The sequence below is a fragment of the Carlito syrichta genome, unplaced genomic scaffold (assembly GCF_000164805.1).
Source record: "Carlito syrichta isolate Samal-C Ts95f unplaced genomic scaffold, Tarsius_syrichta-2.0.1 Scaffold87996, whole genome shotgun sequence".
In the NCBI taxonomy this organism is placed as follows: Eukaryota; Metazoa; Chordata; class Mammalia; order Primates; family Tarsiidae; genus Carlito; species Carlito syrichta.
Window position 1 is genome coordinate 69,033 of NW_007032092.1, and position 26,714 is coordinate 95,746.

The 26,714-nt window shown below is 47.8% G+C and overlaps 1 pseudogene; it reads right to left on the reverse strand.

Annotated features, from left to right (window-relative positions):
- Positions 1 to 291: 291 nt before the first annotated feature.
- LOC103260065 overlaps positions 292 to 26,714 on the reverse strand; it is a 45,894-nt pseudogene continuing 19,471 nt past the window's right edge.

The following is a 26,714-nucleotide window of genomic DNA, read 5'->3' on the forward strand; positions in this document are numbered from 1 at the left end:
CCTGATGGGCTAAACCCCAGTGGTCTCTACTTTGTTCTTAAGGATCATCAGTGGAGGGTAAGACGGCATTGACAAAGGTCCCCAAATGTCAAGAGAAATCATTCTCAGTACTGAAGTCTACATTACTGACAGAAATGAGGACCCAACCAGCAACGTTCCCAGGAATAGGAGAAATCAACCAGAGTGAAAGTTCTGCGGCAACCTGCAAGGTTCTGGGATGGGGCCCCAGGGCTAGCTAGGAAATGGGCCCCCTGCCTCTTGGTGAAGACCCTGGTGTGGCCTCCTTCCTGCTCACTTACACACGCAGCCTGGCTTCTTAGCCGACCACTGGTTATTCTTTTGGCACGTGATTGCCTTCTGCCCCACCAGCTCAAAGGCGGGCTGGCACTCAAACTTGAGTGTGTCACCGTGGCGAAACCGCGAGCCTTCCCTCCGGCCATAGGCAGGTATGCCAGGATCACCGCAACTGCCCTGCTCGATCTCTGAAAGAAAGGAAGATGAGAAAACAGAGACAAAACATGACTTTATACACTCTTGGAGTTGGAGGACCACATGACATGTTCTGCTGCCCTTCCGCCATGAGTCAGTGCCCAGAGTGCATGGAAGGACTCTTAATGTTCTAATAGGGGATGAGATTAATGAGCAATCCCGCAATGTAGTTTCAACATTTCATCCCAGGTTGAATGGGCCTTCCAGCTGTCAAGTGACTGAGTCTTTCTGTCCACATGGTATACTAGATGCTTGGATATTTTCATTCCAGAAGGTAGGTCCACATTCCTTGTGGGTTACTTGTCTCAGGAACTAACAAGGCCCAAAGTTTGGAGACTTCCTCACTGAACTTGATTCTGAATCTGATTGCAAATGTCAATTTGACAGTCTTGAGCACAGCCTATTCCTGAGTAGCACAGGCAAGCACAAGATGACAGGCAGTTGAGGCTTTGCTGCCTGCCTTTGTCCCAAACCAGAGATTAAATGAAAATAAATATTTGCTGCGTTCTGATGTGGAAGCACTTTCATGAAGATATTTTTTAAATTCAACTTGAGACGGTAGCAGGTAAAATGAAACAAATGACTCATTAAGTATGCATTTAAAATTCACCAGTCAACAGTGGTGAGTCAGACACAGAGTAGCTTCCCTGAGATTGCTCTAGGGGCCTGGACTCAGCAGACATGATGGGCTGGCTGCCTCACCAGAGAGTCAGTTGGGACTTAGGTGCTTCTGGGAAGGAGTCTACCCTGGCTAAGTCCCTGGAATTTCCTCTGGAGTCTCCCTACTTCCGGCCATGTGGTGCTTAGTGTTGTGAGGGATGAAGAAGGATATGGGTTGGGGTGGGGGTGGAGAGGAGGAGGAGGAAGAGGGAAAGGGGAGGTGCTCTGTTCCCAAGGAGGAAGGCATCCTGCAGGAAAGACAGGAAGTCATGAAGGAAGTGCCAGATGGTGAGGTGAGGACTGTAAGAATCCTGTGATTTGGGAGAGAGGGGCCTGGAGTCAACAGGGAAGGTTTTGGACACCTTCCCAGGATTCTCAGGACAAAGGGACCCTGCCTTTTCTGCAGATACCATTATGAGCTGTCAGGAGCCACAGTCCCTGAAGTCGGTGTGTGTGATTCTGATAGGGATAATTCTGCAAAAGCTTTCCTCCCACAACCATGGGGCTTCTGTGGGCTGATCGGGGTCCTATATGCTAGTCCCTAGTCCCATGGGGGCTCTTGACTTCATATTATCCCAAAACCCAGGGACCCCCAGTCTTCTGCTGAGAGCTGGCAGGACAAGGCATTCTGTGGCTGGGATTGTGTGCATATGTTTGCGTGTGTGTGTGTGTGTGTGTGTGTGTGTGTGTGTGTGTGTATCTAACTCAAACATGAAGGGTCTTGGAGCATGGGAGTCTGTGTGACCATGTACCAGGTCTGAGGATAAGCCAGCCACCTACCTTTCACCTCACACATCCCCTTGGCCTCACCCTTTACACATACATCTGCTGAAATCATCTGAACCCCCTTTGAAGCTGGCTTTGTTCATGCTCAGGGATGTGGGAGGAGATACATGGAGGCAGTCCGGGGGAGGTGGCTCCTTTGCTCCAGGGCATCTGAAGGAAAGGAAGCAGGTGCCCCTGTGACGAGTCAACCTGAAGATGCAAGCAGTAGGACCCTCCTTCTTCCAGATGTCCCCAGATGGGCCCTCTGGAATGTGAGGGCCATCACTGCGGTCATTCCAAGACCTGATTAAAGTTACACGGTATTTGGAGACTAAGTTGAATCCTGCGGCTGGAGCGCAGGACCCAGGTGAAGCCCCTCCCTGATGTAGAGGATGTATATATGGGTTACGTCTGTTGTGCTCCTGCCTACAGCAGCTGGTCTGAGGTTGTGAAGGGCTCAAGAGAACAAGTGTCCTGAGAGGGAGGAGGGAATCTGCTCAGTCCTCCCGTCATGTGGGCACAGCTCTGCCCAGAGTAAATTGGTTCCCTTACCCTAGCCCCAGCCCTGAGTCAGGGAAGGCTTCTTGGAGGAGGTGATGTCTGCGATAAGGCCTGAAAGCTGTGGAGGAGCCAGCAAGGTGAAAAGAGCAGTGAGTGGGAAGCAGAGGAAGGGCCCTCCGTGTGGAAGAAAGAACCCATGCCAAGTTCTGGAGGCAAGACTATTTATAGGACTGCAACATAACACTGACAACAGCGACCTAACAGTTACTACCACAACTATGACTAGCATCCCTTGCCCTGACTGTGTGTTGGCAGCCATTCTGAGTGTTTTACATGTATCAGCTCACTTCACCTTACAGTAACCTTGTGAGCTAGGTAATACTTCTCCCACCTTAAAGGTGAGGAAGCTGAGACACAGAGACATCTTGTAATTATCCAAGGCCACAAGGCTAGATAGTGGTGGATCAGAGATCCCAACTTGGGTTGTGGGACTCCAGGGTCCTTAATCAAGGTGCCACACTGCCTTTCTACAAGTAAAAGTACTTTTTACAAGATGACAGAGGCGAGGCTAGAGAAGCACCCGTGGGCAGGACCAGTCCATGAAAGGGCCTGTGCAATCTGCTAAGGAGACTGAACTTCAGACAGTAGGCAGTGCGGAGTCGATAAAGGGTTGCATTCTACTCAGCATTGAATGTTTTTTGTTTGCAATAGATCACTCTGACTGCTGTCTGGAGAATGGTCTGAGGGCAGCAAGTTGGAGGCAAGGAGACCATTCAAGCAACCAACAAATATTTGAATGCTTAGTGTGAGCCACCATGTGGGGGCACGACGGAGACCAAAGTGGATGCAAGCTCTGCCTCCATGGAGCCTCCTCTCTAGGGAGAGGCTCACAATATGGGAGATGTTCTGATGCCATCCTGAACTGGGCACAGGCAGAAGAGACAGAGAGAGGCAGGAAGATGGGGGAAGTCTAAGGCAGGAAATAACCATAGGCTATGCTGGGACTGAGGGCTAGGGGTAAAGGAAAGGCAGGTGTCTACAGTGCCTGAAGGGTTTGGCCTGGGCACACGTGTGTGTGCTTTCACTGAAGTGAGAGTGCAGGATGAGGAAAGGTATAAATGGAGGGTTATCGGTATGGCATGCTGAGTTTTAAAGGTCCCAGTGTGACTGGTGAAATATCTAGTAGCAAAAAGCTACATGGTCTTAAGTTCAGATAGAAATCTAGTGTCAAAATTACGCTCGTAGATCACACAAGAAGCCAGGAGAAGGATGAGGCCACTCAAGGAGAGTGAGAAGAGTTGTTGGTCAGGACAGTTAAGGACATTGTAGAGACCAGCAGAATGCTAGACTAAAATCCTGGGGAGAGCAGGGTCATAGAAGCTTAGAGAATGAGTTTCAAGATCAACAGCCTCAGTTGCTGCAGGGAAGTTGAGATACGATTGAAAAGCAGGTTGCAAAAAGAGGTCAGATGGGTACTGGTGGGAGTAGATGGAATGTACTCATGGAAGAGGAAGGTGGCCCAGGGAAAGGAGATGAAGGAAAGGAAAGAGATGAGGTAGCAAGTCATGCAGGATATGGCTGGGGTGGTTAACATATTTTTAAGATGAGAGAAACTTGACCATATTTAAATGTTAGGGAAGAACAAAGGGGGGGGGGAGGGAGAGAGAGAGAGAGAGAGAGAGAGAGAGAGAGAGAGAGAATGAATGGTTAACTGAAGACACAGAGGAGAATTGAGGACTTGAGGACTATCCTCCCACTCTGAAGCACGAGGTACCAGAGAAGGCAGGAGGCAGGGGATCTGAGAACAAACATTGCGGGGATAGCCTAGAGACCAGGAGGGGCACTCCTTCCCTTGCGATGGGAGTGAAGAGAAAGGTGGCAGCAATGAGTTTCCAAGGTGGGGTGGCAGGAGGTCACGGGGGCGGGGGTCCTGTAATGACATGGGCTCTATTTTCTAAGTGGAGCAGGAGGAGAAGGAGGAGGTCATGGTCTTTTCTGAAGGTGAGGGATTAACTGTGAATAAAGGATTTGAGAATGACAAGAATGTCTGAAGTCATCACTCTGGAGAAGAAATTGTGGCTCGGTGGATTGCCAGACATCTTTGGATGCATGCTTCTCCACCCAGGGTGGAGATGACTCATTTGTAGGGTTACCACCTAGCAGGGCTGTGTGGCTTGTCCCAACAACCCTTCATAATTTGGTTCCTGCAGAAATGGAGAAAGGGGCAGCAGGATTGATTGAGGGTTGGGATTGGGTTTAGAGACATGGAAGGACAATGCGGCAAAGAAACTGAGGATGCTGTTAAAAGGATGGCTGAAATGTTACCAAAGGGGCTTAGGCTAAAGAAGGGAAGAGGCGGAAAGAGCAGAGAAGTTAGAGACTTATAAAGAAGTCAAGGAAAGGATGAGGAGCAGGAGTAGAAGGAGGGATGTGCGAAAGAGCTGAGTGCATGGAGCTGAGATTTCAGAGGGACTGGACAACCCAGTCAAAGTGGAGCACACTGGAAGGAAGTGGGAAGGTCAAGGCCCGAGAGACAAGGTGTAGCAAGACTTGGAACAGAGAGGAGGAGACTGGTGATAGTGAGAAGGAGAGGTAGAAAGTGGCAGAACTTAGCAAAAACATGGAACCAACTGTGTTGCTCATCAAAGCTGGACTGGATTAAAAAGATGTGGTACATATATAAAATGGAATATTATGCAGCCATAAAGAAGGACAAATATATGGATTTTGTAGCAACTTGGATGGATTTGGAGTCAATCATACCCAGTGATTTATCACAGAAACATAGAACTGAGTTACATATGTTCTCAGTAATAAGCTGACCTTGAACAATTACAATGCGATAAGAAAGCAACTGGCTAGCCGGGCTCAGTGGCTCAGCCTGTAATCCCGCGCCTTTGGGAGGTTGAGGTGAGTGGATTGCCTGAGCCCACGGGTTCGAGACCCGCCTGGGCAACTTGGCGAGATGTCATCTCTACAATAAATCAAAAATTAGCCGGGCGTGGTAGCATGCGCCTATAGTTCCAGCTACTTGGAAGGCTGAGGCGAAAGGATTGCTGGAACCCAGCAGGTCGAGGCTGCGGTGGCTGGGAGCGGCCACTGCACTCCAGTCTGGGTGACAGAGTGAGACTGCAACTCAAAAAAAAAATTAAAAAATTAAAAAAAAAAGAAAGTGGCAGAGCTGAAGACAGAATCAGGTTAGGGGGGCAGGGGTTTACTTGTGAGTAGAATGGCATTGGTCAATGACCACACCAGCCCCTGTCAAAGTGGAGTTCATGAGGGGTAGGGAATGAGCTGGAGAGGGCTACCAGGTCATGGTGGCCTCAAGGGGAAGCAGGTTCAAGGGAACATTTGGCAAAGAGGTCCACGGCATGGGGGGCATGGGGGGCACCAAGACTGGGTGGAAGGGAGAGGAAGAACAGAGCATCAGATGAGGGTTCCGGAGCTCATTCCAGGAAGGCAGAGGCTGGCTTCCATCCCTCTGACACCGCCTGTCCTGGCCTGAGTTTCCCACAGAGCCCAGAGTCAACTCCTGCTGGGAACACAGGAACCTATGGCCCTGTCTTCCTGCAAAGGGTTTCCTGTGTTCCACAGCCCTGCCTGAAAGACTCTTGACCTTGGTACTTCTGGTCAGCTGCTGATCAGAATTGCAAATAGATAAATGAAATTCTGACTTGGAGGAAAATCACATATGCAATTTCCTGTTATCTGGTTTAATATGTCCATTTTATTAAGTGTTTCTCTTCTGTCTCTCCCCACTCCCACACCGCTCTTGCCTATCAAAAGCCAACTGGGAGATGGGAAACGTGAGATGATCTTTGCTAAAGGCTTCAGAATGACTTCATGCCTGGGCCCTGCCACTCAGCACATATGCCTTCTCTTTTCTTGCTGTTTCATCCCTGTCATCTGTGATCAACCTCACTGTCTTCTCCCTAGGTTTTTCCATTCCGAATACCAAATTGGAATCCTCTTTCAGGACAATGCTGTATGGAAGGGACTGCGTCATGTGTCCCTGTAAATTCATTGACTATCTGATTGCTCCACTAAAGGAGTCACCGCTTGGGGGAAGACAGGGATTAGCTGCCTTTCAGATGGGAGTACCTCACTCATCCCCTCACTGACTCATTGCTCCCTCAGCCCTCTCTTCCCTCCATCATATGGCTGACTCCTCATGTCAACAGACTTCAGCTTAAAATGTCACCTCCCCCAAGATGCTGTCCCTGGCACACATCTCAGATATTTCCCTTTTTTGCTTCTTTCTTGGCACCCCATTCTTCCCTTCATAGCACTGACCGCCCCTTGAAATCACTCATTTATTCATTCAACAAGCACTTTATTGGCTGGTATAGTAGTAGAAAAGAAGGGTAAATGTGTGTCCTCTGGAGGCTTGCTGTCTACTTGGGCACCAGGGACAATGTGATTCACCAACCTGGACCCTCGTGCCTAGCTGCCTGCCAAGTAGGCCTGTTTCCTGTCTTCCCACCTCCTAGACTGTAAGCCCTGGGAAGGCAGCATCCACTACATATTGTTGATTGTGGTATACCTAGCACTTATTCTGTGCCTGGAACACAGAGAATATTCTGTGCCTGGAACACAGAGAATATTCTGTTTAATGCATGAGTTCAGCTAATATTTTTGCACAGAAACTGCCAAATGCCATGCTAAGTACTAAAAATATAGAGTGGCCTGGCCCCTGCCCCTGTCCCTGGAGAATGCACAGTCAGGGGTGTGGAGAGGATTCTAACATGAGTGATGAGGGCACTGGAGGAGGTGTAGACCTGATCACACAACTTGGGGGACAACAGAGGAAGCAGCTGTGGCCTGTGGCTGGGAGCACTGGCAGGCTTCATGGAGGTTGTCCAAATCTGGGAATTTGCCTGGTCTCTGCTCTGTCCTTCCCCTTCCACGGCTCTCACTAGTCCCTCTCCTGTTGGCTCCTCTTACTGAACACCTACCCTCTGCTCTCCATCCCACTCTCCCTGCCCAAGTTTAGCCCTTGCAATTTTTCACCTGGATGGCAGTAGTGGTCCAGTGGGTCCCCTGCCTCTTTTCCCATTCCATACTCCACAAAGAAGCACAAGATTGATCAGAAATAAAAATCTGATGATGACTGTGCCCATTCATTAATTCTTCCTTGGCTTCCTAAAATCCACAGATTAAAACCCTGACTCTTCAGCATGGCAGGACTCTCGCCCACCCCTCCCACCCCAGCCTCCTCTTTGGCCTGAGATTGATATGCCACAACACGGAGTGGTCTGCAGGAAGGTGGAATAGTGCAGTGGTGACCAGCAAGAGTTCTGACATCAGGATCTAAATCCTGGCGCTGACACTAAGGGATAGGTCTTGGACATATTACTTATTTCTCTGAGCCTTAGTTTCACCATCTGTAAAATTGAGATGTCAATAATAACAAGGTTGTTGCGAGGATTAAATGAGCTCACATACATAAGATGATTGTCAAAATGTCCAGCATGTGAGGTGTCACCAGTCACTAACCAGTTGGTGTTTCCTCATTGTTATTATTACTGCTGCTGTTTGCAGAGCCTAGCTGGCTCTCACATGGCTCTAACTTGCCACTTACAATCTTCTCTTCCTCAAATGAACACCTCCTGTGTCAGTGCAAATGCATCCTGGTCTGGGACCCTCCCTCAACTTGCCCAGGCAGACTTAGGAGTTCTTTCTCTCCTGCTCCCAGCCCCCTTGGACAGGTCCGTTGTTGTAGTAACAGTGTTGGGCACATAATTCTCCCCGTTAAATGGTAAGCTTCTTGAGGACCAAGACAGTGAATTTCTGAATTGGGGCATTCGATAAAAAGGATGGAGGAAAGGATGGAAGGAAAGCAGCAGGAAAGGAGAAATGGAGGTTGAGAGCACACAGAGTCTGGAGGAGAGCTGGAAACTCATTGTAGTCAGAGGCTCAAGTGATGGTGAAGAGAGAAAAGGCCAGAGAGACGGTTAGAGGGAGACCGTGAAGGGCCTGTCTGAATGAGTGATAAGTCATTTAAGCTCTGTCCTGAAGGCTGTCAGCTCCTCAGAGCCAGGGGTCTCTCCCTTCTGTTCCTCATATCTCCAGACTCGTTGTTCAAACTCTTCAACTAGAGAGTGAAGAGGATGTCTTTGGTTCCTTAGGATGACTCCTTGAGTACACCAAGACCATTTGGATTTCCTCAGAACCACATCTCATTCCACTTTTCTACTTCTGATGACAAGAAAGGCACCAGGAGGTGAGAGACCATGCATCTCTAGGTATCCCTCTGAGGACTGATGCATCTCTCTGCCCATGATCTCCACAAGTGGGATGGATGAGGTGGGTGACATCTTTCCTTCCCAATCTCCTTCCTCCACTGTACTGTCATGGGTTTTGTCACTGGCTGAAAGAGGTTGGGAACAGAGGTGAATATGAACTGTAGTGCATTTAGGTAGCCCCCAAGCTCTCTGTGTTAGCCCCAGACTGGAGCTTACTAGTTGAAAAAGCCCATATATTTAGCTCATATATTTGTCTCATTGATGAATTACTTCCTGCCACATTTTAATGTTGTAGCATCCTCTGCTGTTTGCCAGCCCAGCTCTAAGGGCCAAAACATACTGGATTTCACTGGGTTTTTCTGAGAGGAGACAGCTGCTGTTTGTATCTAGCTAGACTTGGGCTCCCAGTGCTTGAAAAACCTTTAAAGGTATCATGGAAACTCAATGAGTGCCTTAGGAATATGCCTGGTATTATTCCTGGCCAAAGTTGGAATGTTCAGGCTTCCCAGGTTATGAAGTCCAAACAAGAAATAGAAGTGCACCAAAAATAACAGAAAAGAGGCTGAAGATAGACCAGTGCTTGGTGTCCGACAAGAGGAAAGGCAGTGTCTGGGAAGGTGTGATGTCAATCATCCTCTCAGCTGCCCTTGTTTTCCTTTCAAGCCTGGCTCCAACACCAACTTTTTCTGGAGGCTCAGCAGTGCCCCCCACTGGAGTGAAGTTCTAGAGAAGGGATGTGGCACTACCTGCCGAGGGCAAGTCTAGGTCCTCTTCTCCCCACTTGCTTTCTTTTTTTTTTTTTTTTTGAGTTGGAGTCTCACTCTGTCGCCCAGACTGGAGTGCAGTGGCTGCTTGCTTTCAAACTTCAATCCTATGGAGGTTTTGGCCTCAACCTTTTCCCCATGTCAGCTTTCTAAGCCAACCAGTCCTTTCTCAAGGATTTCCAAAAAACTCCTTTTCATCCTTCAAGCAAATCTTAGTTTCAGATACCAGCTCCTCCAGGGAGCCTTCCCCGATGTCCTCAAGCAAGATTAACTACCACTCCTTTATATTTCCCATCTGCTAGCACTTACTCTATGCTACTGAAAATGGCCTGTGAATTAGGTGAAGGCAGAGATCTTCTTGCTGTCCTTGTAGCCTCAGTGTCCTGAACAATCTGCAACTGTCACAGGCACTGAAAAATGTTGACCAAACAGATGAGCTCATTTCTAACATGAGTTCCCTGGACTTTTGGGCAACCTTTCTGCATAATCTCTTGCTCTGCTCCTCCATGTCTCCAGGGCCCAGGCCCCAGCTCCTTCCTCCCCTGGGCCAGTCTCCCAGACCTAGTATTCACAGCCAGGTTCCAGACTCTGGTGAGGAAGCAAGGAGACTTCCAGATTGATGCTAAAACTTGTTAGCAAGTTGTGTGTAATTTTATAATGTTTCTGGTAAGTGCTAATTGCCTGTTCCTTAAATATTTCTTGTTCTACTGGGAAGCAAAGCAATTGCAACTATGAATGCATTTCCCACAGCTGGGCGCCCCCATGGAGGGAGACTAGCTCAGAGTGCTCAGATATTGATAGATCATGAGTTCCCTCCCCCAGCCTGACCTGGGATTGTGACAAGCAGAACTGGAAGGATTTCTGGGAAGTAAATGTCCCAATTTTCCCACTGGGACTCATACTTTTAAGGAGGAGTTGGGGTGATACTGGAGTGCCACTCATCTGTCACAAGGAAGACTCTCTTTCCCTGAACTGGGGCAGAGAGGGTAATGGTGATGTTGTAGCCAGATGTGCCAGGGTAGGGGTGGAAATAATGGATGTAGGAGGTCTTTGCCCTTGGATGCCTCATGCCATCCTGCAGAACAACTGCATCCCAGCTACCCTTCCATCCCTAAGCCAAGATGACTATCCTATATGGAGCTGGAATAACAGGGGGTTAAGATGAAGGCAGAGGTAATCCTGCAGCTTCAGGCAATGGTGCAGGCTGGAGAAAAGCTACAGGCCTTGGGCAACTGAGAAGGGAGCAAGCTTCCAACTGAGTGTGTATGAAATGCCAGGCCCTAAGCTTTCATTGCAGAATCCTCATGAGACCCTGGAGAGATAAACACCCACCAGTTCCTCTTCACAGTTGAGGAAGCTCAGGCTCATTGGTGAGGAAGCACCAGCACACAGGGAGTCAAAGGGAGAGTCTGATTTTAAACTGGGCTTGCCCAACACCTGAAGCTCATGGGAACAGTGGAGAATGCATGCGCTCTTGGCACCTGAGCACTGGGAGGTGGTAAAGTGGACCAGAAGGGAATTGAAAGGGTGCCAAGGAGGGCACATGATTGTGCCTGTGTAAAGCATTAATTAACCCCCTGTTATTCCAGTTCCATATAGAATAGAAATCTTGGCTCAGGGATGGGAGAGTAGCTGGGATGCAGGTGTTCCGCAGGATGGCATGAGGCATCCAAGGGCAGAGTTTTCCCACATCCATTATTTCCACCCCTCCCCCAGGCACACCTTGCCACAACATCATCGATACCCTCTCTGCCCCAGTTTAGGCAGTTTAATTCTGGAAACTTTTCTGAGCATATCCTTTGTGTCAAGCACTGGGCTATGCCCTGTAGGACTAGAGAGATTAATAAAACTGTAATTTCTGCCTTAAATGGATTCACAGAAGCCAGAACTTGGTTTAGAATTATTATGATGGAGAACTTTGGATGTCATGTGAAAAATTTTGTATTTTATCTGCTGCCCCAGGCCTGTAGCTCTTCTCCAGTCAGCACCATTGCTCAAAGCTTCAGAATTACCTCTGTCTTCATCTTAACCCCCTTGTTATTTGAGCTCCTAGGGAATTCCATACAGGATACACATCTTGGCTCAGGGATAGGAGGGTAGCTGGGATGCAGGTGCCCCATAGGATATCAATGAGAAGTTGTCATTTAAGGATTGGTGTTTTTAATTTTTTTGTTTTTGAGTTGGAGTCTTACTCTGTCACCCAGGCTGGAGTGCAGTGGCATGCTCATGGCCACCCCAGTGTCAACCTACTGGGCTCTGGTGATCCTTCCGCCTCAGTCTTTCAAATAGCCGGAACTATAGGCGTGTACTACCATGCCTGGCTAATTTTTTGATTTATTATAGAGATGAAGTCTCACCACATTACCCAGGCTGGTCTCAAACCCATGGGCTCAGGCAATCCTCTCACCTTGGCCTCCCAAAGTGCTGGGATTATAGGCTTGAGCCATCATGCCCGGCCTGTTTGTTTTTAAGTAGGTGAGGATTGTGCCATATTTGGATTCTGGGGAGAGCACTGTGTTCCATGTGGCAGATGGGTGGGGGAAGGTAGGAAGAGGACTAGAGCCAGGGATGCCAGTTAGGAGGACTGTGCTATCATTCAAGTGAGAGGTGATGAAGAAGGGACTCAACAACAGCAGTGATGCTGACAGAATCTGGGAATGGAGTTAGAGATGGGGAGAGGGATAAGGAGGAGGGAGAGATGAGGCCTAGTTATGGGGTGGATGGTGATGCTGTTTGCTAAGACAGAGGATACCAGTGCAGGTCGTGGGCGTGGGGCAGAGGTGGTGAGTTTGGCTTTGGATGGTATTATGGACTGAAGATATGTGTTCCCCAAATTCATGTGTTGAGGCTGTTAATACTCAGTGTGACTGTATTTAGAAATAGGGCCTCTAAGGAAGTACTTTGGGTTAAATGTGGTCATAGAGTGGGCCCTGATGTCATAGGATTGGTGTCTTTAGAAGAAGAAACACCACAGAACTTGTGCACTCATATACACATTTTTTTTCTCTCTCTCTCTTTCTCTCTCCCCTCCCCTCATGTGCCTGCATCAAGGACAGGACATGAGAGGACATGGTGACAAGATGGCTGTCTGCAAGCCAGGAAGAGAGCCCTCACCAGAAATCAAATTGACCAGAACCTTGCTCTTGGACTTTTAACTTCCATAACCATGGGAAAATAAATTTCTGTTGTTTAAACCACCCAGTCTGTGGTATTTTGTTATGACAGTTGACTGTACAGGTGGGTTGGGTTTGAGATGTCTGAGTGGGAAGCCATATATGAATTTGTAACAGATAGACTAAAATGAAAATGGGAAACAGATGCAGAAGCCACCAGAATTTAGGTCGAAGTTGAAGTCATGGAGTAGATGTGCTCAATTGCCGAAGGTTCTAGAATAATGGAACTGAAAGCTAAGGACAGACCCTGGGGGGGGGGGGCAGTGAGAAACCATACGGGAGCTGTGAAGGAACATCCAGAAAGGTGGAGGAGATCCAGTAGAAGGAAACTCAATCTACCTACCTTTTTACAGCAGAGAGAGCTCCTCACCATGTAGGTGTGAGAACGACAGACTTGAACCCTCAAATAAAAAACCAAAGGTGAAGGGACAAGAATGAAAAGGTGGCCTACCCGATTCAACCCTTCAAAGAGTCTTCTTCCCAAGAGACCACGTTCCAATGCTCTGTGAGGTGTCCAGGCTACCTGTGAGCTAGATTCTTCTCTTGCCATTTCTGCCTCTACACTCCGCACTGCAGTCACAGGGAGCCACCACATCTCTCAGCCAGTCTGAGAGTGGGAGTGCCATTGTAAGGCAGGGATCTAAACCAGGGCCTATAAGAGCAAGCACAGGCCACCTGGAGGTAGGCTCAGGCCTGGCTTGGAGAACAGGAATGGTGGAGAGGAATTTTGGTGACCCCCAGGGGGGAAGGTGCTGTTTCTATGCCAGGCAGTGTACAAGGAACCTTCTGAGATCTCATTTCATTGCCATGACAGTGCTATAAGGTCAGCATTATTATTTCCATTGTATAAGTGGGGAAACTGAGGCTCAGGGGTACCACATGACTTTCCCAAGGTCACTCAGCTGGAGCCACACTGGATTCACCAGGTCTGGTCCAATACCAGAGTCCCTTCTATCTTCACAGAACCTGCTGCCTCTGTGCTCAGAGCCTGATGTAGCCCCTGTGGGTTAGCTATGTCTCTAAGCACCAGACTCTCCTTCCTAATTTGTCACAGCTCCAAGGAGAAGTGCTGGGGCACCCAGTCTGTGACTTGCATTCACACAGTGGCTTTTACATCACATCCAGGTTGCTCGCTGTTATAATCATAGCATCCAGTATTGGTCACATAGCAAGAGCTTAATCAATACTGGCCGAATGAAATGGATAAGTGAACTAGTGGACAAAAATCCCAACCTCTATTGACATGGAATCCAAGCTCATGACATATGGTCCATTTGACTGGGGCAAAGCATTGCTTCTACACAGATTTTATAAGGAGCTGAAATTTCTGTAACCTAGGAGGCTCTCAATATAGGGGAAAAATCATGGGGCTTAGAAGTCAGAGAGACACAGGCTCAAATCCTAGCTCTGCAACGTCTCACATTTCTGTGTGACCTCGGGCAGGTTACTTCACCCCTCTGAGTCTCAGAGTCTTCATCTATAAAACAGCAGCCATCATAGAGTGTAAGCACTGAATGAGATGAAGTAATGTTTTTCAAGCAATGTTTAGCTATGAATCCCTCTTAAAAGAAGGCTTACCCAGAGTAAAAGAGAAGAAAGGAGAAGAAACGGAGGCAGGGTCAGAGCTCTCCTTCCTAGGCATTTTCTACTTCACCTTGGAGGTTCCTGGGGAGTACCAGAACACTATTTGAAAACCTGTGGTGCTGGGCACAGTGGCTCATGCCGGTAATCACAGCATTTTGGGAGGCAGAGGCAAGATGACTGCCTGAGCTCAGGGGTTCAAGACCTGCCTGGGCAACTTGGCGAGACCTCAACTCTATGATAAATACAAAAATCAGCAGAGTATGGCAGTGCATATGTGCATGTGTACCTCCGTACTTGGAAGGCTGAGGCAGAAGGATTGCCTGAGCCTAGCAGGTTGAGGCTGCGGTGGCTGTGATTGTGTCACTGCACTCCAGTCTGGGTGACAGAGTGAGACTCATGAAGCTTCTGGCACATAGTAGGCTTTCAGCAATTATTATGTCCTTTTCTTTTCCAGTGAAATCACACCAAACAAATCTAATTCTTCTCTTCCACATGACAGCCCTTCAAATATTTGGACACAGCTCTCAAGTCTCCCGAGTTCACTTTTTCCCTGAATAAACATTCAGGGGTCATCAGCATTTCTCACAAGGACTGTCTTAAATCCTCTCCTTATTTATGTCAAGCTGAGGTCTCACATTTAAGCTCAATTCGTTGATGCCTGATCAAGGAAGAAGAAAGCACAACGAACTCCCTAAGATAAATTCTAGTAGTTAATTTTTTGAATCTTAAAACATGACTTGATATTTATTCTCACTTCATCTTATCCTACTAATTTAGCCAACAGCTCTACCCCATTCAGCTCTTTCTCACTCTCTTTGATGATGGGTATTGTCATCCCTTTCAAGTTCATGCTAATTATGTCATCTCCAAACTATTGGCAAAATATGGACAGATTAAGGGCATGCAGATGACATTGGATCATTCCTCCCCACTTCTTGGAACATTCACTGCTGAATATCCAGAGAACTTCAGAAATGGAGGGAAACTTAGAAACTCTGCATCCAACTCCACTTCCCTTTTCTAAGTGGTGAGTGACAGAGCTTGGACCTGAGTCAGGGTCTCTTGATTTCTTGTCTGCTCCTCCTGTTCTCCACAGTCGCTTATGCATGACTTCATGCACCATGACAGCCCAATCACTGAACTGCCTATGTCCTGGCTCATTAGTTACTCACTCACTGCTTTGCAATTTGCTACATTTCTTATATTCACATTTTTAATCTAACAATTTTCACAGGACCGCCATGACCTAGGTTGTATTATTATCTCCATTTCACAGACAAGGAAACAGAAAAGTTCCACAACCTGCCATGGAGCAAGAAAAGGACAGAAGCAGGCTCAATACTCAGTATTTGTCACCCTGTAAGTGTTCTCTGTCTGCTGTTCTGCCTCACCTAGACACATGCATCCTATTCTTAGAGCAGTACATCCATCTTTACCCCAGAGGCCATTGTGGCAGGAAAGTGTTTGTGTAAGAAATATGAGTTAGCCTCTCATTATGTGCTGACTTGTGCCCCACCCCCACAAAGTTATGTTGAAGTTCTGACTCCTCATATCTATAAATATGAACTTACTTGGACATGGAGTCTTTGCAGATGTAGCCAAGTTAAGATGAGACTATACTGGAATAGAGTAGGTCTTAAGCCAGTGTGCTGGTGCCCTTATAGAAAGAGGAGAGAGACACACACCCAGGAATGTGGATGATGAAAAAGGCAAAGATTGGAGTAATGTGGCCACAGCCAAGGAACACTAAGGACTGATAGCCACCATTAGAGGCTAGGAAGACCAAAGGAAGGATTATATCCAGAGTCTCAGAGAAAGCATGGTCCTGCTTACACAGCTTCCAGACTGTGAGAGAATAAATTTGCACGGCTTTAAGCCAGCCATCCCTAATACACTAACACATATACTGTATTTGGAAACAACAGTGGTCCTGGAGCAAGAGGGACCTATGGTACACTGGAGGCAGGGGGAGCAAGTGTGTGAGTCACACGAAAGGCATGCTTTCTCCCTCTTGTGCCTCCTGTCTCCCTAGTAGCCACCTAGTTATTTTGAGAACTTAAGACTCACTTTCTTGATAAAGCTTTTCTTGGTCCCCTAGAAAGGACAACAGCGCTCTTCCCTGTGCTCCCTTTGGCTCTGAGTAGCCATCTTGTTGTAGCACCTTGTTTGTTTCCCCTTCTCTCTCACTGCTAGAGTGTAAGTCCTTTGAGGGGAAACCTAGACTTGATGTATTTGTCCCCCTCATGCTGGTCTAGTATCTGATCCCTAACAAGGCTTAACTTGTGGAGTGGCTTAGCAGTCATTGGTCAACAGGAGGTTTGGAAGTACACAGAAGGGTGATGATGGGAGTATCTCTTGGGGTCCAGAGTTTGCAGTTCCCTTAATGCCTGTTCCCAGCAAAAGGTGAAGACACTTGTCTGCATCCTCCTCAGGCCACCAACGATGGCATGTGCCCATTCCTAGCTCTATGAACAGTCACTCACTCATCACCATGACACCCAGTAAGGTAGCTTGGAAAGCTATTGTCCCCAGTCTAAATATTTTCAAAATAAACGAGGCCTCTTAAAAGTCTACATGAGTCAGGTATGAACTGGGATTGGAACTGATGTGTATACCTGATACTGGATGTCTAGCACTGTAAGTGATTTATCCCAGATAATTCTCGAAACAACCAGGGAGTCCCACTGAACAAAGAAGGAGGCTGGGGCTCAGAGAAGTAAATAATGTGCCTAAGGGGAGGAATTTAGTGTAGGGCAGGACCAGGATTCAAACCCAGGGCTTTCTGACTCCAAATTCAGACCCCAAGTCTCGAACTCCAGGATGAATTTCATCTGGCTCCCTAAGAGCAATTACCTTCATAAGAAGCCTTGAATCCCAGGGAGCTGCCACTGCCATCGGTCTGGAAGAGGAGCCACATTTGATGGTTGGTGCTGACAATGAGATCTGGGACAGATGTACCTGTGAGGCTGGCAGAAGAGAGAGATTTAGAGGCCTGCACCCCACCATGGCACCCGAATAGAACAACTGCTTGGCTAATGACATCTAAAGGACTATCTAGGAGTCAGGTCCACACAGGGGCAAATTCTGGGCCCCATGTATTTCTGATCATGGGCAGAGCTTGAATCTTACCTTTGGCTCCTTATCCTAGACTCCTGCACTCACAAGGGACATCTGTGTCCTTGCTTGCTCAGGCATAGGAACAGCTGGAGCCAAATCTAATCAAGGGGGTGTCTACACCCTCACAATCTTTGATCTTTCATGTGAATTGTATTGCAGAAAAGATACTCCTACAGCTGTCTTTTTGGGTTTCCCATTACAGAAATTCACTTCCCCAATTAGAATCCAAGCCATTCCTTTTAAGGAGATGTCTCCCTCCATTCCAGTAGGAGAAGCAAGACTGAAAGTGTGGCCATCATCTGAGGGCTGCATTCCTTCTGAAGAAGAGCATTTAAGCATGGGGAGAATTCTGATTCAACTCACTTTACCAAACACCTACTCAAGTCAGACACTGCGCTGACCAACTTCTCACACATTATCTCATTTAGTGCCCTCATCACCAGTGAAGTAGGTGATGTCACCTCACGGTATAGGTAAGAAGACAGAGGTGCAGAATGGAAGGTGACTTTCCTAAGGTCAACCTGATGGAGCGGCAGAGCCAAAAGTCTCCTGTGCAGACCAGGGTTTCCAGAAGAAACCTGGCTCTACCCTTCTGTGGAGAACAGACAAATCGCCAGCACAGATCATGGGGTGAGGAGGTGCAGAGGGAGTGACTGAATTAATGGGTTCTAATCTCTGCTTCACTCTGGGATCTCAAAGCTTGGGGGGGCTGTTGAGATGGTAGTAGTGAGAGGAACATCATACCATGAGTGTCATAGGGGTAGAGCTAGGACAGACCACCTGGGATACAACAGCCTGGTCATGTGATGTCCCTGAGCTTTGACATTCTGTGAAGAGTAAGGACTGAGGCCAGACCTATGCTGACTTCTGCCTCTGGGACTCTGGTGAGCAAGGGAGAAAGCTGAGATCTGTGTTTTTTCTCTCTTTGACTCAAAAAGCCCATCCATTTTGCATGCATTTCCCTGAAGGTCTGAAATCTATATTGGTGTAAAGAGATCTGGGGGTGGTGGGAGAGCTGAGGGCTGCTAGGGAACAGTAGGGAGATCATTCAAACTATACTGATCCAGAGATCTGGGTACAATCCCTAGCTCTGCCACTCATTTGCAGTGGGACATTGGGTAAGTGGTTGAGCCTCCCTGGGTTTTTTTTACTCCATGGTAGATGAGGGGATTGTGTTGTTTTGTGATTCCCAAAAGTCTTTTCAGCTCTGATATCCTAAGGTCCTCACTATGTCAAAGCACAGTGGGATTGTGGGAGGAAAGAGAGCTGGGATCCGGGCCTCTTGGGCATACTGAGTTGATGTCCCATACAGGGCAGCAAACTAGGGCAGAATATGAGTGATGGGGAAGCACCAAGAGAAGGGGAGAAATGGGTGTGATGGTTACTTTTATGTGTCAGCCTGGCTAGACCACTGGGTGCCCAAATATTTGGTCAAACACTATGCTGGATATTTCTGCAAGAGTGTTTTGGATGAGATTAATATTCCAAAAAGCAGATGGTCCTCCCCAGTGTGGGTGAACCTCATCCAATCAGTTGAAGGACCAAAGAGAACAAGACAAAGACCCTTCCTTGAGTAAGATAATTCTTCCTCCCTGACTGTCTTTGAACTGGGACATCAGCTTATTTCCTACTTTTGAACTTAAACTGAATTACCACTCTTCCTGGGTCTTGAGCCTACTGGCCTTCAGACTGGCACTACATTGACTCTCCTGGGTCTCCAGCTTGCCAACTCTCTCTGCAGATCTTGGGCCTGTCAGCCTCCAAAATCACACAAGCCAATTCCTTACAACAAATCTATCTATCTATCTATCTATCTATCTATCTATCTATCTATCTATCTATCTATCTATCTAATCTACCTACCTACTTACATATGTATGTATCTATCCATCTTGCTCTATCTATCTATCTATCTATCTATCTATCTATCTATCTATCGTCTATCTATCTATCTATCTATCATCTCCTAGTGGCTCTGTTTCTCTGGAGAACTTTGACTCATACAGTGGAGGAGGTGGAGGGGAAGAATGCTTTTTGGCCCCATAGTCCACTCCTTTGTCTTGAGAGATCCTAAGTCCCAGCCATGTCACCTGACTCAGCAGGTACCACTGGATGAGATGAGTCTTATAACTGCTTGGATACATCATCTTCAGGTAGGTGTGAGAAGCTCCCACAATAGTACAGCCTCTAGATAAGTCAGCTGTTAATCAGCATCAGCACCAGAGGGTCACAGCCTGGAGCTAGCCTGGTTGGGGGAGGGAGGGTGGCATGGGACACAGTCCTTGACTGAAATCAAAAGACATAAACTTGAGTGCAGGTTCTACTACCAGCCTTCTCTGAAAGCTTTGCGCCTCAGTCTCCCTACCTGCTCATAGGGGATATTAACACCTTTCTCACAGGGTTGCTGTGGGGCTTAAGTGAGATAACTGAGGCAAAAGTTCCCATCACAGTGCTTGAGGGCATAGCAGATGGTCAACATCGATGACTTCCCACCTCTCTCTTGGAAAGGAGAGGGACATGGTCAGGTTTGTCTGTCTCTGAAGCTGGGACACATGTACCCATTTACCAAATGGAAACATTTCCAGGTTCTCACGTCAGGTTACTGGTGGTGGGCAAAGTAGAAACTAAATGGACCTCGAAAGCACAGGACCAACTTAGTGGAATCCCAGGATGGTCTCATATTTCCCTCTCTTTTGACTAGACCACTTCATGCTGGCCATTCTCAGCTCAGAAAGTATGATCACTATGTCTATATGGTCCTGATTCTATGAAACTATCCATTTCCCAGATAGTTCTAAGCAAGCAGGAAGGTTCACAACACACTTCTAATGTCTCTGACTGAGGTCAGGCTGCCATGGACAGACGTGGCCTGAAGTTAGAACTGTCCGGTGGCAGATGCAGGGTCTGCATGGAAGCAGCCAGGCAGTGGATAGCTCCAGGCTCATATGCAAAACTGCCATCTCCTCTGCCTCCTAAGAGACTGCTTATTCTGCTCACTTTCCATATGAATTCCCAGTGAGAATCTGCCCAGTGCTCTTTTCCCCTTGGTTGGAGTAGAGAGAGGTGGAGGGATTGTTGCTGAAACAAGGAAGGCTGCAGGACACTGTCCTTGCTGCAGTGTGGTCTAGGGACCATGCAGGATTTGGCAAGCCCACCCTTTCACCCCCCCGCCATTGTCCACACGCCATGCCACCCTCCAGACCACATGTTTCACTTACATGTAGAGAACTGTCTTCTGGTCCCCATCCTGCCCACCGTCCCCAACCGTCAAGGTGTCATAGCCCCTCTCCAAATCAAACTCCTCAAAGGCAAGCTTGATCACCTGTGGAGGAAGCACAGGGTTAGGAGCAGGCAGGAGTTAAGAGGAAGACTTCTAAAGCCTTGAGGAGACGAAGCATTTTCTTTGTTAGGACCCAATCCTCAGAGTCACTGGTGATACCATCCTACACAAACTGACCATTTCTGTGCCACTTTAATGAGTGTGAGCTGTTTTTCTCCAGGATGTGTAGTCTCCAGGTCCCCCTGATGTTTCTGAAGATGTTCATGACACATCTGGCCAATTCAGGGGGCCGTCACAGCAACCAGGCACATCTGGCCAACTGCGAGATGATTAGGCTCTTTTTTCATGCCTTAGTGCACAGAAATCCCCATGGGCTTGGTGGCAATTTTTCAGACCACATGTGGAATCTCAGCTTTCTTGCCCCCAGGGACCTACAAAAGTTTCTCTCAGCTTCTCCTCTGCCTGGTTTCCCCATGCCTTTTTATTGTTTATTTGTTGAAGAAATGAATGTTCTCAGAAGGAGATTTTGACAAGATTCCTTCCTCTTGTTTTAATCCTGCCTTCCACAAATATTTACTAAGCACTCACCATATGCCGGGCTGGGAGGTGGGGTTTCAACAGTGAGCATGGCACAGTACCTGCTCTCAGAGAGAAGGGGACACAGAAAAGTAAACTGATAACCACAGCACTAGGGGGTGAGAGATGCTACAGCAGGGCTGTGGGAGCAGAGAGGAGTCTGTGGTTCCCCCAGCCTGGGTAAGAGGGCTACTTGAGGTGGTGTTGTCTGAGGAAATACTGAAGGCTGCAGCAGACTCTGAAAGGCCAAAGGGGGATGCTGGGAGAGGGAGGGGGACATTCTTAGAAGGAGTCAGGAGCACAGGATCTGAGCTGTGGCAGAGATGAAACATCCCAGAACAAGTTGTTTCGTGTCTGTGGATAGCAGATCCACAAAATGAGCATATCTGCTAGCTGCCTGACTCTGGGAGACAACATGTCTGGGCCCTCAGTGCAAGTGACTCAGGAAGGTCTAGAACGTGAAAAGTTTGCCAGAAACTTGGTCTAAGAGGTCTCATGTCCCTACTCCAAGGAACTGAGGTTTATTCTGAGGGAGAAGCAGCAGAGGAGTTTAAAATAGTGAGTGACAGGGACACATGGGTGATTGAAAAAAGATCAGTGTGGCTACTTGTGTGGAAGTGATTGGCAAGAGTAAGGTTGGGTAGTGAGGACACTGGCAGACTTTTACAGTAGAGCAGGTGAACAATGGAGGGTAGCAACAACAGAGACAGAGAAGAGGGCAGGTCTTATGACATTTAGGGCTTTGTGACTGGATAGATAAGGAGCTGAGGAGAGGGTGGGATCTAGAGTGAGCTGCAGGTTTCTGGCTTGGGCAACTGGGTGGGCAAAGGATGTTGCCATTCATAAGGACAGGACACACAGAGGCACCTGTTCCTAATGTCTAATGTGAGTCTCTATTTGTCCATTTTAATCTGGTTTTAATCTGATGTGATTTTCATTCCCTCTGCAATGGAGAGGCTGAAGTCAGTCCTTTGTTTTCTATTCTACAATCCTAGGAGTAGAGAATGCCTGTGGATATTTTTTCCTAGTTGTTGTGACTGCCACCTTCTGCAGGTTTCCATCCAATCAACCAACCTAACACCCATATCCTGCCAGAAGCCTGCAGAGCCTCACCCGAGGTGCTTCCTCAGGTATCTCAGAAGCAAATGGAATCTGCCCTCATTCTTAGGCCTGGATACCATCTATATAGGGGCCCCATGCATGGGCATGGGATTCACAGAGCGGAGTATTTCTGGATAATAACACCTGTGAAGAGGTGAGTGGGTCTGTAGATAGACACAGAGGAGGAGGAAGTGGCTGCTAGTGGCTGGGAGAAAGGGTAAAGGAGGCTTCCTGGAGGAAATGAAGCCCAGGTTACATTTGGAAAATGAACTGGAGTTCAACCAATGGATCTGGAAGGGAAAGCAATACAGGCAGAGGAAAGAGCAGAGGCGTGGAACAGTGTGACTTGTCCAGAGACTTCTAATGACTGCAGAGTTAAGTGATAGGGAAGCAGAGGGTGGTGATGTGAGAGACATAGGAGGAGCCAGATTATGGAAGGCTTCCGGTCATGGTGAGAATGTTGAGCTTTGTCCTGAAGTCAACAGGGAGTTATGGAAAGAGTTCTAAGTAAAGGCATAATGTAAGAGTTCAGTTCTAGGAGCAGTGGCACTGAGTGTCAGTTGAAACCAGTAGCCCAATGACTGAACTGAAGCAACAGTCTAGGCGAGGGAAGATGGGGACCTGCAGCAAGAAGTGGTTGGGGTGGGTTAGCAAATAGGAGTTGGAATTTAACTCAAGAATGAGTGGGGATTCCCTGGCCCTTCTAGGTTTTCCATCCAGAATGTTCCCTGTTAGATAATGGCATCTTTGTGGGGTCATCCTTCCCATCTCTCTCTCTCTCTTTCGTCCTGACACACAGAACATTTCCTGGAGTCTCACTTCCTAACCTGACACATAAGGAGGAGACCTCCACATCTGCTCCCTGCTGACCTGCCTCCCACCACACCCCCACACAGCCTGTGCGACCACTTGCGCTCCTGGGCAACCTGTCATGGCAGTCTGCTCACAACTCCCATTTGCATAGGCTCTTCCCTCTCTTGGTCCCTGCTCTAGTGCATTCCTCCTCATCCCTGAGCTAATCCTAAACTCTGACTAACTTTGACAAGGAGAGGCTCCCTGCCTGCCTCCTCCCTCTCACCACTGTTTCAGTACTTACCTGTCAGACCGGGATTGATCTGTTTACTGTTCACTACACCGTGAACTTCTGGAGGGCAGGGGTCAGGTCTCACAGCCTCTGTGCCGCCAGTGCCTGTTGGTTTGCCAGGCACATGCCAGGGCTCAGAGAGTGTTGAGTGGGAGGACACTTTGCAAATCTCCTGCTTCTCCAGCAGAGATGGGTTGCTAGACTCTCAGATCCCTCTCAGCAGCTACCATTTAGAACAAAGGATGACCAACTTTTTCTGTGAATGGCCAGATAGCAAATATTTTCCCCTTTGTGCACCATATGATGTCTGTCAACTACTCAATTCTTTTGGTGTAGCATGAACATGGCCATATACAACATGTACATGAGTGGGCATGGCTATGTTCCAATAAAACTTTATTTACAAAACAAGCAATGAGCAGCATTTGGCCCACAGGCCATTGCTTGCTGATCCTTGGTTTAGAAGATTCTTGGCGACACTTAATCATAGTCTTTGGTCCTTTTCTCTTATGAGATTTTGTCACTATGAGTGTTGACACCTGCGATGTGCTCAACTGTGTTCTTTGCGCTTTACACATATCCACTCATGTAAAACTCACAACAATAGTTACTGTGATTACCTCCATTTTACAAATGGGAAATCCTGGGCACAGAGTTCAGGCAACTTTCCTGGGGTCACACACCTAAGTCTAAGACAGGGACTCATAGCAGGCAGCCTGAGGCCAGGCTCTTTGTCACTCTGCTCTATTGCCTTATGCCATCCCAGCAGGGTCTCAGATCCACAAGCTCAGGACTCTGACTTAAACCTCTTTTTTCCTCTCAAGCCTTCCTCAGCTCTTTTTCTGGATCCCAGGAGGGGTTCAGCAAACACTTGCTGCACATAAAATACCACAAGGCTGGCGGTGCCTTCTATAGGAGGGAACTGGGCTGTGCAGAGACCAAGGGTCCTGGCCACACATTCTCTCCACATCAGGCCCTTCCAGTCAGCCCCAGGACAGAGGACACTCCTCACCCAGCCACCTCCAAAAAAGGTAACATATGATTATTAGGTCTGAAATGGGAAGATATTGCTTTGGAGGTCAGAACCCAGAGCCATAAAACGATTCACATCACTGGTTAGAGCCGCCATTGATGAGAAGCACATTTGAGCATGCCGACCCTGATGTAGAAGCTAATTACACCGCGAGGACTATTCACTGTACACAACACTGTGGCTGCGGGACGGGTCCCCAGTGCACAATGCACTGACACGTTCCTTTTTCCTTTTCTTTTTTTTTCTTCCTCTGCTTTGGCCTTTGTTTAAAGATAGGCTCCTATAATGACTCATTAACTAACATGCAGATCAATCAAGCTCACAAAGCGGCTTTCAGAGGCAGGAGCAATGGCAGCACATGAAATAGGCATGATCAAAGAGGCACATTTGTATACAGCTCAGTCACCCAATTTAAACCCATTAGATAAATGAATAAACAAACCCATCATCTAGGACATAATTACTGAGCACCTGCCATGTGCCAAGTACTGAGCTAGCTGCTTCCCATATGTTATCTTGCTTGCCTGACAATTTAGAGCACAATCTAAATGCCAAGGACATGACACTGATGGTGGGTGCTGAAGGATTGCAGAGAAGAGAGAGTAGGAAGGACGGCCTGTGGAGGGATGGAGAAGGCTGTGGGTTCGGTCCAGGTAATGCTGTGAGCAGTGAAGGGCTGGGAACAACAGCCTGGCCAAGTCTGTAGTTGATTTTGCCTGCAGCCTGAGCAGTCAGTCTGGCCTTTACAGTCAAATTGATGGAAAGCTATCATTCAGCATGAAGGGAGGACTGGAGGTAGAGAGACCAGCAGGAGGCTGTTGCAGGGTCCCAACAGCTCAAGGAGGAATTAGGGGGATCCTGAGTGTGTATTCATGGTAGAGGTTGGGGGGAGTCCAAGTGAGTAGATCCCTTAGAACACATGAGACTCTTGGTGAGAGGGACCAAGGAGGAAGCCCATCTAAGGCCCTGGAGAACATTCCTCACTTGCCAAGCACCGTCCAGGATCAACAAAAGGACTGGGCTCCTGGACCTGCCAGCCTGTGCTCAAGGTCTGGGTAAGGCTGAAGAGGATCCGCCAGCTCAGGGGAGTATGTGGGAAGCTGGAGTCCCAAGAGATCTAAACTGAGGCTGTTTGTCTAATGACTACTTTGCTACAACACCCTCTTGATCAGACTCTCTGCCTCAGTTGCCCATCCTTCACTCTGTACCAAATACTCTCAGTACCTCCATATCTCCTAGAGCAGGGTTCAAAAACTATGCTCTCAGGCCAAATCTAGTCCAAAGCCTGTTTTTATATGGCCCCTAGAACTGAAAAACGTTTTTACATTTTTAAAAGAGTAAAAACCAAAAACAAATAAAAAAATCCTGCAACAAAGACCTTCCTACATGGTTTTCAAAGTCTAAAATATGTATTACCTGGCTCTTTACAGAAAACACTTATTGACCTCTACCCTAGAGCAATGGTTTCCAAACTGGATTCTCAGGCACCCTAGGGTTCCATAAAGGTAGTTCGAAGACCACCAATAAAAATGGAAGAGGAGCCAGAGTGGGCAAGGTCCTGCTTCAACCAAAACAGTCCCATATTCCTCCTCAGAGCACTTCTCTGAGCTCCCAAGGGCTGACCTTGACCCATTCAGCCTGTTTACTAATGTTGCCTCCAGGGTGAATATTAGCTTCATGAAAGAAAGGGAACTCACTTTTCCTGGGCACAGCCTGAATGGTGATTTCTTCCCTGGGTCTTGCTGAGGCCCCCAGGCAGGGCCAGAGAATTAGTTCCTTGAGTGGGGAGGAGGGGAGGCTGGTGAAAAGGCTGGTGGGACAGCTGGAGACCTGAACCCTCAGGAGTTCAAGAAGAGAAACTTCTGGCATCTCTGGTGAAGGCTTCTGAGGAAGTTGAGAAACAAAGTCTGGAGAAGGGACTGAGAACATTCAGAAGGTCTGGAACTTTGGTCACAATGTGAGGTTTGATTTTGGTGGTTCTGAGAGCAGTGCACCCTTTCAATTGTTCATTGACTCATTGATTCATTGATGGACTCATTTGCTCACATGTTCACCTATTCATTCAACACTTAATATGCAGTTGTCAAGTGCTGGAATGCTGGGCTTTGGAGAGGCATGGGCAGGTAAGGTAACATGGCTGCTGCCCTCAACCCCTCACAGCTTCCAGAGGGGCCTCAGCAGCCCTGAGTACATAGAAAACAATATAGCTACAGCATGATGTATGCTTAAACCAGGCCAGCACAGGCAGAGCACAAAATCCTGGCTTAGGAGGGCAGGGTCTGTCTTCAACAATAAAGGTGTACAGGGATGCCAAGGCTATGGCCAGTTCCAGGGGTGGATGA